The 19,057-nt window shown below is 44.9% G+C and overlaps 1 pseudogene across 1 annotated transcript in view; it reads right to left on the bottom strand.

Annotated features, from left to right (window-relative positions):
• The window catches only part of LOC311125256 (collagen alpha-1(XIV) chain-like), a 79,247-nt pseudogene that overhangs the window by 20,790 nt on the left and 39,400 nt on the right, over nt 1–19,057 (bottom strand). The window contains exons 11-18 of the transcript in view: nt 16,778–16,873; nt 15,781–15,834; nt 11,722–11,775; nt 9,003–9,056; nt 8,825–8,896; nt 3,016–3,051; nt 1,966–2,033; nt 1,199–1,384 (exon numbers count right to left, since the gene is read on the bottom strand). The product of the transcript in view is annotated as a collagen alpha-1(XIV) chain-like (transcript). The remainder of the gene's footprint in view (nt 1–1,198; nt 1,385–1,965; nt 2,034–3,015; nt 3,052–8,824; nt 8,897–9,002; nt 9,057–11,721; nt 11,776–15,780; nt 15,835–16,777; nt 16,874–19,057) is intronic.

The following is a 19,057-nucleotide window of genomic DNA, read 5'->3' on the forward strand; positions in this document are numbered from 1 at the left end:
TGACTGACCGGTCTGAAACATCATCATTGCTAGAGATATGACTGACCGGTCTGAAACATCATCATTGCTAGAGATATGACTGACCGGTCTGAAACATCATCATTGCTAGTGATATGACTGACCGGTCTGAAACATCATCATAGCTAGAGATATGACTGACCGGTCTGAAACATCATCATAGCTAGCGATATGACTGACCGGTCTGAAACATCATCATAGCTAGAGATATGACTGACCGGTCTGAAACATCATCATAGCTAGAGATATGACTGACCGGTCTGAAACATCATCATAGCTAGAGATATGACTGACCGGTCTGAAACATCATCATAGCTAGAGATATGACTGACCGGTCTGAAACATCATCATAGCTAGCGATATGACTGACCGGTCTGAAACATCATCATAGCTAGAGATATGACTGACCGGTCTGAAACATCATCATAGCTAGAGATATGACTGACCGGTCTGAAACATCATCATTGCTAGCGATATGACTGACCGGTCTGAAACATCATCATAGCTAGAGATATGACTGACCGGTCTGAAACATCATCATTGCTAGCGATATGACTGACCGGTCTGAAACATCATCATAGCTAGAGATATGACTGACCGGTCTGAAACATCATCATAGGTAGAGATATGACTGACCGGTCTGAAACATCATCATAGCTAGAGATATGACTGACCGGTCTGAAACATCATCATTGCTAGCGATATGACTGACCGGTCTGAAACATCATCATAGCTAGAGATATGACTGACCGGTCTGAAACATCATCATAGGTAGAGATATGACTGACCTAGGAAAGTTAAACATGTCTTTTACATGTCTGTCATTTAGTAGAAGCACTTACCCTGAGCGACTGACAGTAGTGAGTTCATACATTTACATACTGGTCCCCCGTGGGAATCGAACCCACAACCCTGGCGTTGCAAGTGCCATGCTCTACCAACTGAGCCACTTGGGAGTTCAGACCAGGGCGTCGATATAAAACATATAAGATACTAGAAAGTAATTGATTTCTGATACAAATGATCAGATACTAGAAAGTAATTGATTTGTGCTACACATTAGCGTGGCTACAGTATGAATGGAAAGTTCAAGGTCAGGGTGTGGATATAGAACAGATAATATACTGATTTGTTATGGCCATTCAATGGCGTCTAATGATGTATAAACACCGTACTGTACCTCTCTCCCCCGGTCGTCCATTCTGACCGTTGGTCCAGGGAACCCTGGTCTGCCAGGGGGCCCCCCTCTCCCTGCGGCCCTGGCAGACCCCTGCGACCAGGCTCTCCTGGAGTCCTGGTACTGTCCTCACAGACACTGACTGGGTGGGGATCTGGTTCAGGATGGAGTTGTACCGAGACAGGTGACCTGAGGGAGGAAGAGAGGAGGGAGGGAATGGAGAGTTTTGGGGGTGAGTAGGATGAGAGATTGTTGTAGAGAACAGTATGAATGAACAAAAATAACGAGATAGAGAGAGACAGAGAGACAGAGAGAGAGACAGAGACAGAGACGGAGAGAGAGAGAGAGAGAGAGAGAGAGAGAGTGAGAGAGAGAGAGAGAGAGAGAGAGAGAGAGAGAGAGAGAGAGACAGAGAGAGAGACAAGACAGAGACAGAGACGGAGAGAGAGAGAGAGAGAGAGAGAGAGAGAGAGAGAGAGAGAGAGAGAGAGAGAGAGAGAGAGAGAGAGTGAGAGAGAGAGAGAGAGAGAGAGAGAGAGAGAGGAGAGAGAGAGACAGAGAGAGAGACAGAGACAGAGACGGAGAGAGAGAGAGAGAGAGAGAGAGAGAGAGAGAGAGAGAGAGAGAGAGAGTGAGAGAGAGAGAGAGAGAGAGAGAGAGAGAGAGAGAGAGAGAGAGAGAGAGAGAGAGAGAGAGAAGAGAGAGAGAGAGAGAGAGAGAGAGAGAGAGAGCTGAGAGAGAGAGAGAGAGAAGCTGGGTTGAGAACTCACTCTGAATCAGTTGCTCACACACTTGGTGTGCTTAAGGCCCTGACGGTAGCTTGAGACTGCAGGTCTCCCTACAACACAAACAAACAGCACTGGATTGACACAGCTACACACACACACACACACACACACAGCTACACGCTCACACACACACAGCTACACGCTCACACACACACACACAGCTACACGCTCGCGCACACACACACACACACACAGCTACACGCTCGCGTACACACACACACACACACACAGAGAATACTCCCAGGGGGCATGTTTAATGAACTAGTCTGTCTGTGTGTGTGGGTGTTTACCCCTCCCGTTGTCCTAGGGTCAAAATGACCCGCCACTGTGTTGAACCAACTTTATTTAATTTTTATATTTTTTGGATCATTTGTGAGAAGGAGGCAGTGATACTTTCTTTAAAGTCTCACTGCCTCCTTCTCACAAATGATCCCAAAATATAAAAATTAAATAAAGTTGGTTCAACACAGTGGCGGGTCATTTTGACCCTAGGACAACGGGAGGGTTAATAACTTCCACTCCACCTTTAACTCTGAGGCTGGAGGCCTTTTGTGTTGAAGTCTCCCAACAATCAAAGAGACTGACCAGAAAACAACACAGAACTTTAATCTTACAAAGCAAAGAGGTTTGGATGTTTTGCTCCAAGGCTTTTTAACATTGGACCTCCTCCTAAAAGCCTTGAATAAAACACAGTGTACCTGAATGGCTGGGGTTTGATTTAACTGCTCTAGCAGTGCTTGCATTATCTCCTAGAAAACACACCCGTGGAGCTATAAACTGAGAGAGGAAGGCAGAGAGCTGTGAAGAGACTGGGATTGCCTCCCAAATGGCACCCTATTCCCTATATAGTGCACTACATTTGATCAGATCCCTATGGGTCCTGGTCATAAGTGCTGTTAGAGAGCCTCTTAATCCCAGAGCTGATAAACTGCAATTATGTGTGATTTGAGGTTTGAAGCTACTAAAGTATTTCTACACTCCATTTGAATATAAACTGTCTGAACTGAAGCATTGGTCTGAGGGAGAACTTACCCGTTCACCCTTTTCTCCTTTGGTACCAGCAGAGCCCTGTAACAGAGAGGAGATATTATAAATACCATTTGGTACCAGCAGAGCCCTGTAACAGAGAGGAGATATTATAAACACCCTTTGGTACCAGCAGAGCCCTGTAACAGAGAGGAGATATTATAAACATATTCTACATTTTCTTCATCTGTTTCTGCTGCTAAGGCCACTTTCTACCACTCTAAATTCCAAGCATCTGCCTCTAACCCTAGGAAGCTCTTTGCCACATTTTCCTCCCTGCTGAATTCCTCCCCCCCCCCCCCCCTCCTCTCTCTCTGTGGATGACTTCGTCAACCACTTTGAAAAGAAGGTTGACGACATCCGATCCTCGTTTGTTAAGTCTAATGACACTGCTGGTCCTGCTCACACTGCCCTACCCTATGCTTTGACTTCTTTCTCCCCTCTCTCTCCAGATAAAATCTTGCGACTTGTGACTGCAGGCCGCCCAACAACCTGCCCGCTTGACCCCATCCCCTCCTCTCTTCTCCAGACCATCTCCGGTGACCTTCTCCCCTACCTCACCTCGCTGATCAACTCATCCTTGACCGCTGGCTATGTCCCTTCCGTCTTCAAGAGAGCGAGAGTTGCACCCCTTCTCAAAAAACCAACACTCGATCCCTCTGATGTCAACAACTACAGACCAGTATCCCTTCTTTCTTTTCTTTCCAAAACTATTGAGCGTGCCGTCTTTAGCCAACTCTCTTGCTATCTCTCTCAGAATGACCTTCTTGATCCAAACCAGTCAGGTTTCAGGACTGGTCATTCAACTGAGACTGCTCTTCTCTGTGTCACGGAGGCTCTCCGCACTGCTAAAGCTAACTCTCTCTCCTCTGCTCTTGTCCTTCTAGACCTGTCTGCTGCCTTTGATACTGTGAACCATCAGATCCTCCTCTCCACCCTCTCCGAGCTGGGCATCTCCGGCGCGGCTCACTCCTGGATCGCGTCCTACCTGACCGGTCGCTCCTACCAAGTGGCGTGGCGAGAAGCTGTCTCCGCACCACGGGCTCTCACCACTGGTGTCCCCCAGGGCTCAGTTCTAGGCCCTCTCCTATTCTCCCTATACACCAAGTCACTTGGCTCTGTCATATCCTCACATGGCCTCTCCTATCATTGCTACGCTGACGATACACAACTAATCTTCTCCTTTCCCCCTTCTGATAACCAGGTGGCGAATCGCATCTCTGCATGTCTGGCAGACATATCAGTATGGATGACGGATCACCACCTCAAGCTGAACCTTGGCAAGACGGAGCTGCTCTTCCTCCCGGGGAAGGACTGCCCGTTCCATGATCTCGCCATCACGGTTGACAACTCCGTTGTGTCCTCCTCCCAGAGTGCGAAGAGCCTTGGCGTGACCCTGGACAACACCCTGTCGTTCTCCGCTAACATCAAGGCGGTGACCCGATCCTGCAGGTTCATGCTCTACAACATTCGGAGAGTACGACCCTGCCTTACACAGGAAGCGGCACAGGTCCTAATCCAGGCACTTGTCATCTCCCGTCTGGATTACTGCAACTCGCTGTTGGCTGGGCTCCCTGCCTGTGCCATTAAACCCCTACAACTCATCCAGAATGCCGCAGCCCGTCTGGTGTTCAACCTTCCCAAGTTCTCTCACGTCACCCCGCTCCTCCGCACACTCCACTGGCTTCCAGTTGAAGCTCGCATCTGTTACAAGACCATGGTGCTTGCCTATGGAGCTGTGAGGGGATCGGCACCTCTGTACCTTCAGGCTCTGATCAGTCCCTACACCCAAACGAGGGCATTGCGTTCATCCACCTCTGGCCTGCTGGCTCCCCTTCCTCTGTGGAAGCATAGTTCCCGCTCAGCCCAGTCAAAACTGTTCGCTGCTCTGGCACCCCAATGGTGGAACAAGCTCCCTCACGACGCCAGGACAGCGGAGTCACTCACCACCTTCCGGAGACATTTGAAACCCCACCTCTTTAAGGAATACCTGGGATAGGATAAAGTGGTTATCCCACTGGCTATAGGGTGAATGCACCTATTTGTAAGTCGCTCTGGATAAGAGCGTCTGCTAAATGACGTAAATGTAAATGTAAATAAACACCCTTTGGTACCAGCAGAGCCCTGTAACAGAGAGGAGATATTATAAACACCCTTTGGTACCAGCAGAGCCCTGTAACAGAGAGGAGATATTATAAACACCCTTTGGTACCAGCAGAACCCTGTAACAGAGAGGAGATATTATGAACACCCTCTGCTTTGGAAATGTAATGGGAGGAAGAGCTTCATGGGCATTTTTCTCCTGAGTTTCAACGTGCTTTTGTTCTGACTCACAGTTGTAAGAAAAAAAGCATGTCTGTTTAGGAGCGCTTGTCCAAGTCCACTGTGGTAGAAACACTGTGACTGTTACAGAGGTTTACAACCTGCTGGATTGTGTGCTGTCCGTTTTCGTTCGCCAAACACATAAAGCAAATGGATGCATATGTGATCTAACACATTAGACACCAGAGACAGAAAGCTCTAATAAATATGATGGCCATTTAACGATTCTGATATCATGCATGTAACTTGGACCACAGTATTTGAGGAGAGAGGTCATTCAGTCTTTTGTGAAACATGGAGTCATGCATCGACTACCTTGACCGTGTGTGTGTGTGTGTGTGTGTGTGTGTGTAAGTGTGTAAGTGTGTGTGTGTCAGGTGTAGAGTATATTCCAGGAATAATATGCCAAGAGTGGACACTGGAGGAGAGAGGTAGAGTGGCCCCTAGCTGATCCTCTACCTCTCATCACCATGACAACCACCCTGACAAGACACACACTCACACCGCCAGTCAGACTAGAGGTCTCCTGAGACCCGTGGAAAAGGGCAGCTATGCCACCCATTCTTGTCCTCCTTTCTCCCTTCTCCCCTTTTTATGCCCAGCTGCAGTAGTGGACTTTCCCTCTATGGAGCATTCTGCCCTAGGCAGCAGTGGTGGTGGCAGGCGGCCAAACAATGCCAGTTGGACACACCAGAAGGTCTTATATGTGGCACTTGTCTGACCCATAAAACATGCTTCGTTCGCCACTAGTTTGGTTGTATCAGTATGGACTCTGCACAGCTTGGAGATTTTAAACAGAATAGAATATAAATGTTCAGTAGGCTATATAGGCCTATACGGATTTAAACTGCGGATAGGCTACAAATAGGCTTCAAATACAACATTTCACCCTTCTATTCAGGATGGATATTTGCATGATTATTACCTCTATACCTCTAATAGCCTACATTTTGCACCTGGTTATGCAAACCACCCGATCTCAGTAGCATATATTACTGTAGGCTACATGCATGGCAGTTTATTATTGCAACAATGTGAGCAGATTAAAGTGAAGCACAAGGTTTTATTTAGCAAGAAGAGGATGGGACAGAGAACCTTGAAAACATGACAGAGGAACCATGAGAGAGACCATAATATGCCACATGGGAGAACTTCTACATGGGAGATCCAACTGCTTTGTGGCGCACAATACGAAACACGAACAGCTGCCACCATATCCATCCAGATAATGGATGCTGACGTTGCTAAACCTTATAAAACAGTCACAAACATCTCAGATTGTAATCCAAACAAAACCAAGGTTTGATGTTTCTCACAGGCTAATGATCTTCATATGAATAGCCAGATATCTAGCTGGTCACAGGCTAATGTTCTTCATGTGAATAGCCAGATATCTAGCTGGTCACAAGCTACTGATCTTCATGTGAAAAGCCAGATATCTAGCTGGTCACAGGCTAATGATCTTCATGTGAAGAGCCAGATATCTAGCTGGTCACAGGCTAATGATCTTCATGTGAAGAGCCAGAAATCTAGCTGGTCACAGGCTAATGATCTTCATATGAAGAGCCAGACATCTAGCTGGTCACAGGCTAATGATCTTCATGTGAAGAGCCAGACATCTAGCTGGTCACAGGCTAATGATCTTCATGTGAAGAGCCAGATATCTAGCTGGTCACAGGCTAATGATCTTCATGTGAAGAGCCAGACATCTAGCTGGTCACAGGCTAATGATCTTAATGTGACGCGCCAGATATCTAGCTGGTCACAGGCTAATGATCTTCATGTGAAGAGCCAGACATCTAGCTGGTCACAGGCTAATGATTTTCATGTGAAGAGCCAGACATCTAGCTGGTCACAGGCTAATGATCTTCATGTGAAGAGCCAGACATCTAGCTGGTCACAGGCTAATGATATTCATGTGAAGAGCCAGATATCTAGCTGGTCACAGGCTAATGATCTTCATGTGAAGAGCCAGACATCCAGCTGGTCACAGGCTAATGATCTTCATGTGAAGAGCCAGATATCTAGCTGGTCACAGGCTAATGATCTTCATGTGAAGAGCCAGATATCTAGCTGGTCACAGGCTAATGATCTTCATATGAAGAGCCAGACATCTAGCTGGTCACAGGCTAATGATCTTCATGTGAAGAGCCAGACATCTAGCTGGTCACAGGCTAATGATCTTCATGTGAAGAGCCAGACATCTAGCTGGTCACAGGCTAATGATCTTCATGTGAAGAGCCAGATATCTAGCTGGTCACAGGCTAATGATCTTCATGTGAAGAGCCAGACATCTAGCTGGTCACAGGTTAATGATCTTCATGTGAAGAGCCAGATATCTAGCTGGTCACAGGCTAATGATCTTCATGTGAAGAGCCAGATATCTAGCTGGTCACGGCTAATGATCTTCATATGAAGAGCCAGACATCTAGCTGGTCACAGGCTAATGATCTTCATGTGAAGAGCCAGACATCTAGCTGGTCACAGGCTAATGATCTTCATGTGAAGAGCCAGATATATAGCTGGTCACAGGCTAATGAGTTTCATGTGAAGAGCTAGCTGGGATAAGGCTGTTGCTCTTTTGATGTGTGGGAAACAGTGAAAGCCTCGGTCTCTCTGTCAGCCACGCACGTACACACACACACGCACACACACACATACACATACGCACACACACACTCTCTCTCTCTCACTCTCTCTCTCTCTCTCTCTCTCTCTCTCTCTCTCTCTCTCTCTCTCTCTCTCTCTCTCTCTCTCTCTCTCTCTCTCTCTCTCTCTCTCTCTCACTCTCTCTCTCTCTCTCTATCTCTCTCTCTCTCTGCTGTCCCCCAGGTCTGTGATTGATGGTGTGCTCCAGAGCCAAACGGTGCTTGTCTTTTAGCCCAGGGCTGAAATGGCTGAATGGGCTGGATTCAGCTGAATTAACTGTCACCAGCCTCAGCCCATCATCACACGCTTATCTCTCTCTCTGGTCCTCCGCTCTGCTTCAGGAGGCAGAGGAGACATTATAGATGGAGACGTTGAAGACACCATAAACAACAGATGGAGACGTTGAAGACACCATAAACAACAGATGGAGACGTTGAAGACACCATAAACAACAGATGGAGACGTTGAAGACACCATAAACAACAGATGGAGACGTTGAAGACACCATAAACAACAGATGGAAACGTTGAAGACACCATAAACAATATAGCTCTTCCAGTCCAAGATGGCTTCTATGGCTTTAAGGTAATTTGAAATGACAAGCAGAGATATATTTCCGGGATGTACAGTACAGAGGGCATTGTGTAGGAAGACCAAGGAAGGTCCCTGAATATGTGATCATTGACAGGTAGAGGACAGGAAACTTTGACCCATGCAAATCTTGTAGTAACCTGATCAACTTCTTTCAACAGACCTGGTTGGTCTGATGGTGAGTCAATCAACCAACCAAGGGTTCAAAGCAAAGTGTAGAAATGTAAGGAAGAATATCAGGTGGTTTACTTACAGGTGGTCCCTGGTCTCCCAGCGGTCCAGGAGAGCCACTTCCACCAGGGGCCCCGGGTGCTCCAGGACTGCCCTGGTAAAGAGACAAATGATCAAGGATGAAACAACAAACTACATGTTAACTCAAGTTATGTACATTTCATGCATGGATAAGAATTGGAATTGAACCCAGCACTTACGACGGGGCCTGTAGTACCCTGCTGTCCTTGTGGTCCATCCTTCCCAGGCAGGCCCTTAGAACAGAACAGACAGGATCAACACATACTACTGCTTTTCCAGGCAGGCCCTTAGAACAGAACAGACAGGATCAACACATAAACTACTGCACTTTATGCAGTTAGTAGTAGCATGAACATAACCTTCCATTATCAAAACACCAATGAATTCTGCAGAGATTCTTAATTGAAACCCAATAGCCTGAAACCCTCCACAACAACACTAATGATGATAGTAGGATAATGAGTACAGTAAGAGTAAGCTAGTCAGCGCTTAAATGGTTTGTTATGTTTGTCTGGCTGACCTCTGGCTGACCTCTGGGAGCTGGCTACCGTATCCACACTTACTTTCACAAACTGTAAGAGTCCTTCAGCTACTAACCGCACAACTGTAATCAACCCACCAGCCTTATTCTAAAGCTTTCAGACACACAGAAGAATGGGTCAAGTAGGAAAACAGATGAGAAGGCATTATGGTGCTAGTCTGGTATTCAAACTAAATATCGCTCCATTTCATTAATGTTTCATAATAGTGAAACAGAGCGATGTTCAGTTTGTACTCCAGGCTATTGTGGTGCAGCACGTATGGTTGCGCGACTCCAGTCAATGATTCAACTGAGGACAATCCCAAATCTGCTTAGATAGCGGTTCAACTCGATTAAAAAAGATAGAATGACATAATAATTTGGATTGGAGTGAACATGAATAAAGTTCTCTGGCGGAAAACAAGGAACGTAAACACAATGTTTCCTGCAACCTGTCATGACATGGTTTTAACTTCCAAAAGTTAAATTGTCATTTTCAATTTCCTTGTAAATTGCCAGAGTGATACCAACAACCATGTGCCTGTCCTTGCTTCAAATGTCTGTCGAGGTTTACATCACAACTAAACGGACGCTTGACTGGAAACATTGAACCAACTGAAAGTTGCACTACAACCCAATGACTATTTCAGGACAAGCCAATTCGAGAAAGTGTTCCTCAAGGGCACATAACCAACACAAATACTAATCAATGAGCTATGGATTCTCTTTTCTGTGGTTTTCTGTAGTTCAGCATGGCTGCTTCAAAGCCCATTCTCTTTGCCAGAGTGGGACGACCAGAGTCCCTAGTGTGGGAGTCAACCCCCAGTCAAGCAGTAAAAAGCAGTAAACACCTCCCAGTAAAACCTCATAACGAGGCTCTGGAGTGAGGCCTTGTGAAGGCCAAGTGTAGCTAGAGGAGAGGCCAGAAAGCAGGGGTGGAGCTGGAATGGGGACTAGTGAAGGCCAAGAGGGGCTGTGGAGTGGGGCTGGAGCTGGGCCTAGGGGTCCATAAAGAAGAGCTGACCCAGAGCTGTGGTTTATCACTGGAGAATCAAGAAAAGCAGGCCACTTTCTGTCCACATACAGTGTCAACTAACTGTGTCAAACTGAGATGACTGTAAATTAAACGCACAAAAAATGGGACCTTCTCCAAGGAATAATGGCTACGGAAATCCCTGGTCTTGTTTAGTCACAGATAGTTAATTCAGAGGAGAAGGCTATCATGATTAATTATGTCCTGTGTTGCTCTAACTGATTTAATAGAAAAAAGTACAGTTCCCACATCTTTAAAGATGTTACAAACACAGACCGTCCTCTACATTTACAGATGTATTGCTCTGAGGTGTACAGTTACGTATATCAGACCACCCTCTACATTGACAGATGTATTGCTCTGAGGTGTACAGTTACGTATATCAGACCACCCTCTACATTCACAGATGTATTGCTCTGAGGTGTACAGTTAAGTATATTCCATCAGAGTCTTTGGCAACTGGCCAATATTACAGTCTTGTGAATGGAACAATCTGGCACTATCATTTACGATACAGTAAAGTGTTCCATTATTTATGAAAATTAAGATGATTTATAACATTTTAGCTGTAAGCAGCAGCATCATCATCGTCACCATCATTATCCATGGCATGTATAAATCTAGATAGCAGTTTTGACCCCTGAGAATCATAGAAAGAGCTGTAGTGGTTTGAATACAATCTTACAAGATCTTAGAGGATCTTAGAGGGGTCAAATGTGCTCAGTCAGCTTATGGCCGTCGTTGAGGAGCCGGCCATGTGTGGATAACAAGATGGAGATTCCATATCACTTCATACTACGGTGTTCTTTTCTGTATCTGTTCGATCAGTGCAGAAGCTTGTGTGATACTAAAGCAGATTCTGATGGAGATCTACTGTATGTTGAAAAGTGAAAATCATATGGTAACATCATTGGGAATGAGTTGACTTAATGTCACATAAGTTGCTTTCTTCAGTCTTTGGGATAAAAATGTGTATTACGAAGGTTCGATATCAACACATCTATTCACGTGCTATCAGAGTATGAGACATAAAATGGATTCATAGGGAAATAAAAACAGCATTCTGTAAACATCTCATGAGCTTTCAACCAGTGATTTAAAGCTTCGTGGCATAAAAACTTCAGTGTTATGTTCGTGTGAGGAAGGAAACAGAATTATGGGCTTCAAAATATGGAAACAACTATTTGGCTTTAATATTAATATTAGATGGGAACCATAAAACTAAGCTAAAGAGCTCAGGGTGCTCATGCATTGAGCAGGTCATAGGTCATACGAACAGAATATACATAGAATACATAATACAAATAATCGATCTGTAAGTCGAACAACACGAATAGACTGTTACCCTGTGTCCAACTTGTCCATCTCTTCCTGGTCCGCCAGGAGATCCACCAATACCCTGCAAACAAAATAACAAAACACAGAGTCAAAGTGATTTAAACATGAGAAACCTTATTAATTCAGACTGAATGGTGAACATCTCATTTACAACATGAGAAACGTTATTAATTCAGTCTGAATGGTGAACATCTAATTTACAACATGAGAAAACGTATTAATTCAGACTGAATGGTGAACATCTCATTTACAACATGAGAAACCTTATTAATTCAAACTGAATGGTGAACATCTCATTTACAACATGAGAAACCTAATTAATTCAGACTGAATGGTGAACATCTCATTTACAACATGAGAAACGTTATTAATTCAGACTGAATGGTGAACATCTCATTTACAACATGATAAACTTTATTAATTCAGACTGAATGGTGAACATCTCAACACCTGCTGAAGCTCTGCTGTGTGTATCCAGTCTCCTACAACTCACCCATCCCATTCCAAACATAATCATAACTTAGCTATGAGGTTAAAAATATGTATATTTTTGCCACAACATTACAAGAGTGGTTGTAAAGCCTAGTAATGAAAGGTGGGGATGTTATGAGGAGAGGAGAGGAGAGGAGAGGAGAGGAGAGGAGAGGAGAGGAGAGGAGAGGAGAGGAGAGGAGAGGAGAGGAGAGGAGAGGAGAGGAGAGGAGAGGAGAGGAGAGGAGAGGAGAGGAGAGGAGAGGAGAGATTAATGTTGTGTTGTAAGACCAGATCCTGGCACTAACAACCAGCTCTGATATTTTCCCTGTCACCTATACACACACACAGTCCCCATCCTGGCCCTGAGAGATGTGGTAGCGGCTAGGAAGAGACAGGCAGAGAGCAGACGCTTCAAGGCCAACAGATTGTGTTCCTTTTTCTCTACCACCGCCCAGACCCTACCAGTCACTCTGGTGCTCTCTACCACCGGCCAGACCCTACCAGTCACTCTGGTGCGCTCTACCACCGGCCAGACCCTACCAGTCACTCTGGTGCTCTCTACCACCGGCCAGACCCTACCAGTCACTCTGGTGCTCTCTACCACCGGCCAGACCCTACCAGTCACTCTGGTGCTCTCTACCACCGGCCAGACCACCATCAACCCCTAGAGACTGAGAATGGTAGGGAAGGGGTGCTACTCAATGCATCTGTTAGACATCTGTGAAGTAACATAGTTTCAATCATACCCCCTCCCCCAGTCTACCACCATCCCCTACCATCACCACTACCATCACCACTCAGACACACATCCTTTGCTATTCATTGAAGTGGCTATCCGTGCATTTTTCACTGTCAGGTTGAAACTGAGAGGAGGGGAGAGCTCATGACAGGGGTTATATTGTATTTACTGCATATTGTGGCTGGTGGTGGTGAGAGACAGAGAGAGGAAAATAGCTCTGTAATGGATGATATGATGGTGTGCGTCCCAAATGGCACCCTTTTACCTATGCAGCACACTACCTGCACCACTCAGGGAATAGGGTGCCATTTGGGATGCAGCCATATTCTCTGTGGCTGCTGTAGATCACAGCAGGTCCTTGAAGGTACCTTCCAGAAGAACCCCATATACTGTATACTCTTAGGGGTTCTGACAAAACGCAGTATTACTTTGTATCTACATGTAAGTATGGCGAGGGGCATCGTGCCCTTTTATTGATGGCACAGTGCCTTGTAAAGAGAAAGACCCTACTGGAGCTGTATTGACTGTCAATGCAGCAGTTAGGTCAAGCTAGGTCAGTGGTATTCTAACTTTTTTTAGCTGTGATCCCATTTTTTCCGGCAGAATTTCTTCCGATCCCACCCTACCCCAAATCTAATGACACAACCTTAAACTCTGTACATTTTGATTTTTACATCAACAAATAACCTTCAATTCTTACATTTTCATCTCCTATCAAAATGAAAAGAAACCAATAAATACATTTACTCAATAAAATTGTTTAATTTTTATTTGTATACTGTCCCACACAATAATCTGTCCTCTTAATTGTTATTTTATTTTATATCTGTCTCCTGAGTGGCGCAGTGGTCTAAGGCACTGCATCGCAGTGCTAACTGTGCCACTAGAGATCCTGGTTCGAATCCAGGCTCTGTCGCAGCCGGCCGCGACCGGGAGACTCATGGGCGGCGCACAATTCGTCCAGGGTAGGGGAGGGAATGGCCGGCAGGGATGTAGCTCAGTTGATAGAGCATGGCGTTTGCAACGCCAGGGTTGTGGGTTCGATTCCCACGGGGGGCCAGTATAAAAAAAGATGTATTCACTAACTGTAAGTCGCTCTGGATAAGAGCGTCTGCTAAATGATGTAAATATATTTTGGCGACCCTACGGCAATTCCCCTGACATGCCACTAGGAGCTAGCTTCTGGAATATGTTGCAGTGTTGTGACGTGGATTTGAATCCAGGGTCCAGTGGGGCAGGGATGATGCCGTTAAACCGCCAACACAGAACCAAGTTGACTTATCCCTGCAATATCTCTATTCTTATCTCCTTATCACTGTTGTTTATTGGAAGATGCCAACCAGTCTGATTACAGTTATTGTTACAGACTAGCCTGTCTGGTCCTTGCCTGACACCCTCTCTCTACAGTGGGCCTTGGATGGGTTTGTTATACCCTGGCAAGGCCTTGTGGATGTTGGCAGCTAGTCACAGGATAATATTATTTCAAAGTCGTGGAAACAGCCCCAGGGGACCTTGGCTTTAACCAGTCGTTAGTGGAAACAGAACAGTCAGAATGTATGGATTCAAATTCAAAAAGAAACTGTTGCTGGTGATGTGTAAAATTTGTTTGATGTCATATATGACATGTAAAACCAGTTGAATAAGGTATTTACTTGGAATTTAGTAAGTATGTGTTTCTGAATGATTATGTGAAGGACACATCGATCTGTGTAAAAGACATGGACAAGGCCAGAGGCAAATGAGCAATTCCATGTTTTGTGTAGTTAATGTGCGACATGATATTCTCTTCCGCTCACTACTTGGATTGTATTTGGATTGCTACTTGGGTAGGATAATCACAAGGTTTTCATGCCTATCCCGTTCCAGTAAATCCTCTTCTTGGAATAATGCTGTAGAAGTTGAGTTTAGGCCATCTATCAAAAGTGTATTTTGGATCCTGGGCCACATGTATTTCTAAGAGTAGAATGAAAGGTTGAGAGTAGTCTGGACAATGGACATCAACCTTTCCTTGTCTGATGTATCTGGGATGACCTGTCATGTCTGTGGCCTTCTCTCCCTTCTCCTCCACCACAAAGGGACAAAAACAGCACATAGAAAGTCCTGACTCCTCCACCACAAATGGTACAAAAGAGGACATAGAAATAGGTTTTAGGTTTTCCAGTGAGTGGAAGGTTGATCTATGACTAGAATATGTTTTCCAGTCAGTGTAAGGTTAATCTATGACCAGAGTAGGTTTTCCAGTCAGTGGAAGGTTAATCTATAACTAGAATAGGTTTTCCAGTCAGAGGAAGGTTGATCTATGACTAGAATAGGTTTTCCAGTCAGTGGAAGGTTAATATATGACTACAATAGGTTTTCCAGTCAGTGGAAGGTTGATCTATGACTAGAATAGGTTTTCCAGTCAGTGGAAGGTTGATCTATGACTAGAATAGGTTTTCCAGTCAGTGGAAGGTTGATCTATGACTAGAATAGGTTTTCCAGTCAATGGAAGGTTGATCTATGACTAGAATATGTTTTCCAGTCAGTGGAGGTAGTAATCATTAGTCTCAACACAGTGTCTCTGTGGAGGTAGTAATCACTAGTCTCAACACAGTGTTTCTGTGGAGGTAGTAATCACTAGTCACAACACAGTGTCTCTGTGGAGGTTGTAATCACTAGTCACAACACAGTGTCTCTGTGGAGGTAGTAATCACTAGTCACAACACAGTGTCTCTGTGGAGGTAGTAATCACTAGTCTCAACACAGTGTCTCTGTGGAGGTAGTAATCACTAGTCACAACACAACACAGTGGGTAACTGTGGGAGTCAGGAGAGGAAAATAAAATGGAGCTGAGGAATGTGTGTCTTTACTCACCTGAGGTCCTGGGAAACCAATATCTCCTTTCTCTCCCTTTTCACCATTACCACCCTGAAAGAGAAACGGACACCAGAAAAACTACTTCCTCTGAATCATTCATTCCTTTGTCATTTTGTGATTTCATACAAAGCCAGTGGGTTGGTGGAATGGTTTGTAAATTATTGACTGTACATTATTCATATGCGGCACACAGTTTAACCAAAGGCAAAAATGTGTGTTCATATACAGGTTATATACTGTATCATATCTTATGTTCATATATACTCTGAGTGTATATATATGAACATAAGATATGATATGTACTGTATCTTACCGGTGGTCCCTGGATGGAATGTCCACTAGACCCCTCAGGACCAGGGTTAGGGTTATAGGTCATATATAATATCTTACCGGTGGTCCCTGGATGGAATGTCCACTAGACCCCTCAGGACCAGGGTTAGGGTTATAGGTCATATATCATATCTTACCGGTGGTCCCTGGATGGAATGTCCACTAGACCCCTCAGGACCAGGGTTAGGGTTATAGGTCATATATCATATCTTACCGGTGGTCCCTGGATGGAATGTCCACTAGGCCCCTCAGGACCAGGGTTAGGGTTATAGGTCATATATCATATCTTACCGGTGGTCCCTGGATCGAATGTCCACTAGGTCCTTGAGGACCAGGGTTAGGGTTATAGGTCATATATCATATCTTACCGGTGGTCCCTAGATGGAATGTCCACTAGGCCCTTGAGGACCAGGGTTATAGGTCATATATCATATCTTACCGGTGGTCCCTGGATGGAATGTCCACTAGGCCCCACAGGACCAGGGTTAGGGTTATAGGTCATATATCATATCTTACCGGTGGTCCCTAGATGGAATGTCCACTAGGCCCTTGAGGACCAGGGTTATAGGTCATATATCACATCTTACCGGTGGTCCCTGGATGGAATGTCCACTAGACCCCTCAGGACCAGGGTTAGGGTTATAGGTCATATATCATATCTTACCGGTGGTCCCTGGATGGAATGTCCACTAGGCCCTTGAGGACCAGGAGGGCCCTGTGGTCCTGGAGGACCTTTATCACCAACTAGTCCTTGAGGCCCCTGAAGAACAACAGACCATTTATTAAATCACACAATGTTAACCAATGACTCATGACTGTTTACTACTGATTCATAAACTATATATAAACAAATAAACTGATTAATAGTCTATAAACGACTTAAAAACCTTTAGAACACATTCATAAAGCACACCTTAATGTAAAGTGTTACAACAACAGAGTGATTAACCGCCCTGTTTATCGCATGACATAAAATGGAATTTAACTACAAGTTTGTTAGGTCTTCACTCTGGTGATAAATATGTCTTCAACATCCAAGTTAGGACATCAGGTTTATAGAGCTACTGCCTGTCAGCCTTCCTTCTGAAACACAATGCCATTGCCTTGGGTCCCTCGCGCCACACATAAATGTGATATTCATAAAAGTTAAGACAAAGTACAGCGGGTAGCCCACACGACTGTTCTCCGAGGATACTCTAGCATGGAGTTTCCATTGGGGACTGTGCTCTAGGAAATCGATTTAGGTTGTGTCCCAAATGGCACCATAGGGCTCTGGTCAAAAGTAGTGCACTATATAGGGAATAGGGTGCAAATCAGGGCGCATTTTAGCCATTACCCAACAGTACATTTGAAATGAGATTACAGCCGTCCTGTGTTGGGTTTGTTTGGCACCATAACGCAATCTGTTCCTAGCATGGCCTCGCCGTTCACATCTGTTGTAACTATGTTAGCGAGCTGCGAGCGTGAAACTGGGTTGTAGCAGAGGGACTGGAGGGGCCGAAGCATGCAGCTATAGAGGCTGATAAAGCAGTCATACAGACGGAGAGAGGGGACTGCCCCATGCCGAAAAAAAATACCAAACCTGGGTTCAAACACTATTTAAAATCTTTAAAATACTTTGAATGCCAGGTGGGCGGGGTTTGAATGCCAGGTGGGCGGGGTTAGCACTTTTATAATTAGTTCCATTGCAACAGGCCAGTTCAATCGAGCACAGCTGTAGTATTTGAAATTATTTCAAATAGTATTTGAACCCAGGTCTGAGTCAGACACAGAGAGAACTGGAATAACAAAGTTTCAGTGACTCCTAAAACTACAGTCCAAATAAGCTATAATATGATCCTGTTTAACTATAACCTATACAAACCTCTCTTGGCTTCAACATGAAGACTGCTGGCATAAAGCAAGAATGACACGGCAAGGTTTACTTAGTATGTGAAAACAGTGACATCCTCCAAAAATAACAGTTTTTGCATGTTTATGTATTTCCACATCTCGGCCGTTGTTTCAGGCAATTTTTTTGGAAGACATTCCATCGTATTCTTTATGTTCCAAGTTCTGGGTGGCCCCTCACATACTGTAGCTAGAGTATGTGTTACTGTTGAAGCACTGAGCTGCTACAATGTCACGGCTTCCTCCGAAGCTGCCTTCTCTCCTGGTTCGGGAAGACTTCGGTGTTCGTCGTCACCGGCCTTCCAGCCACTGCCGCTCCTCATCTCATCATTCCATTTGTTTTGTCTTGTCTATTACACACACCTGGTTCATATCCCCTCATTAGTACATGTATAATTTTTCCCTCTGCCCCCCTTGTCCCTGTGGGTGATTGTTTAATGTGAGGAGAGAGGAGCTCCGTGTTTTTTGTATTGCCAGGGTATATTTTCCCTGTGTGCCTGTTTTGTTCCAGTGCGCATGATTTGCGCACTGGACTGTTTGACGCTATCCTGCGTAACTCTAAACTCTGTATTCTGTGATTTACCCTACTGCGCCTGACTCCTTCAAATCACCTATCACATACAAAACATTAAGAACACCTTCCTAATATTGAGTATCCCCCCCCCCCATGTTGACTTCAATGCTTCCCACAGTTGTGTCAAATTGGCTGGATGTCTTTTGGGTGGAGGACCATTCTTGATACACACGGGAAACGGTTTAGCGTGAAAAAACCAGCAGCGGTGCAGTTCTTGACACAAACCGGTGCGCCTGGCACCTACTGCCATAACCCGTTCAAAGGCACTTAAATATTTTGTCTTTCCCATTTACCCTCTGAATGGCACACATACACAATCAATGTCTCAATTGTCTGAAGACTTAAAAATCCTTCTTTAACCTGTCTCCTCCCCTTCATCTACACTGATTGAAGTGGATTTAACAAGTGACATCAATAAGGGATCATAGCTTTCACATGGATTCACCTGGACAGTCTATGTCATGTTCTGTATGTAACCGG

Source organism: Coregonus lavaretus, assembly GCF_964263955.1.
Source record: "Coregonus lavaretus genome assembly, contig: HAP1_SCAFFOLD_886, whole genome shotgun sequence".
Lineage (NCBI taxonomy): Eukaryota > Metazoa > Chordata > Actinopteri > Salmoniformes > Salmonidae > Coregonus > Coregonus lavaretus.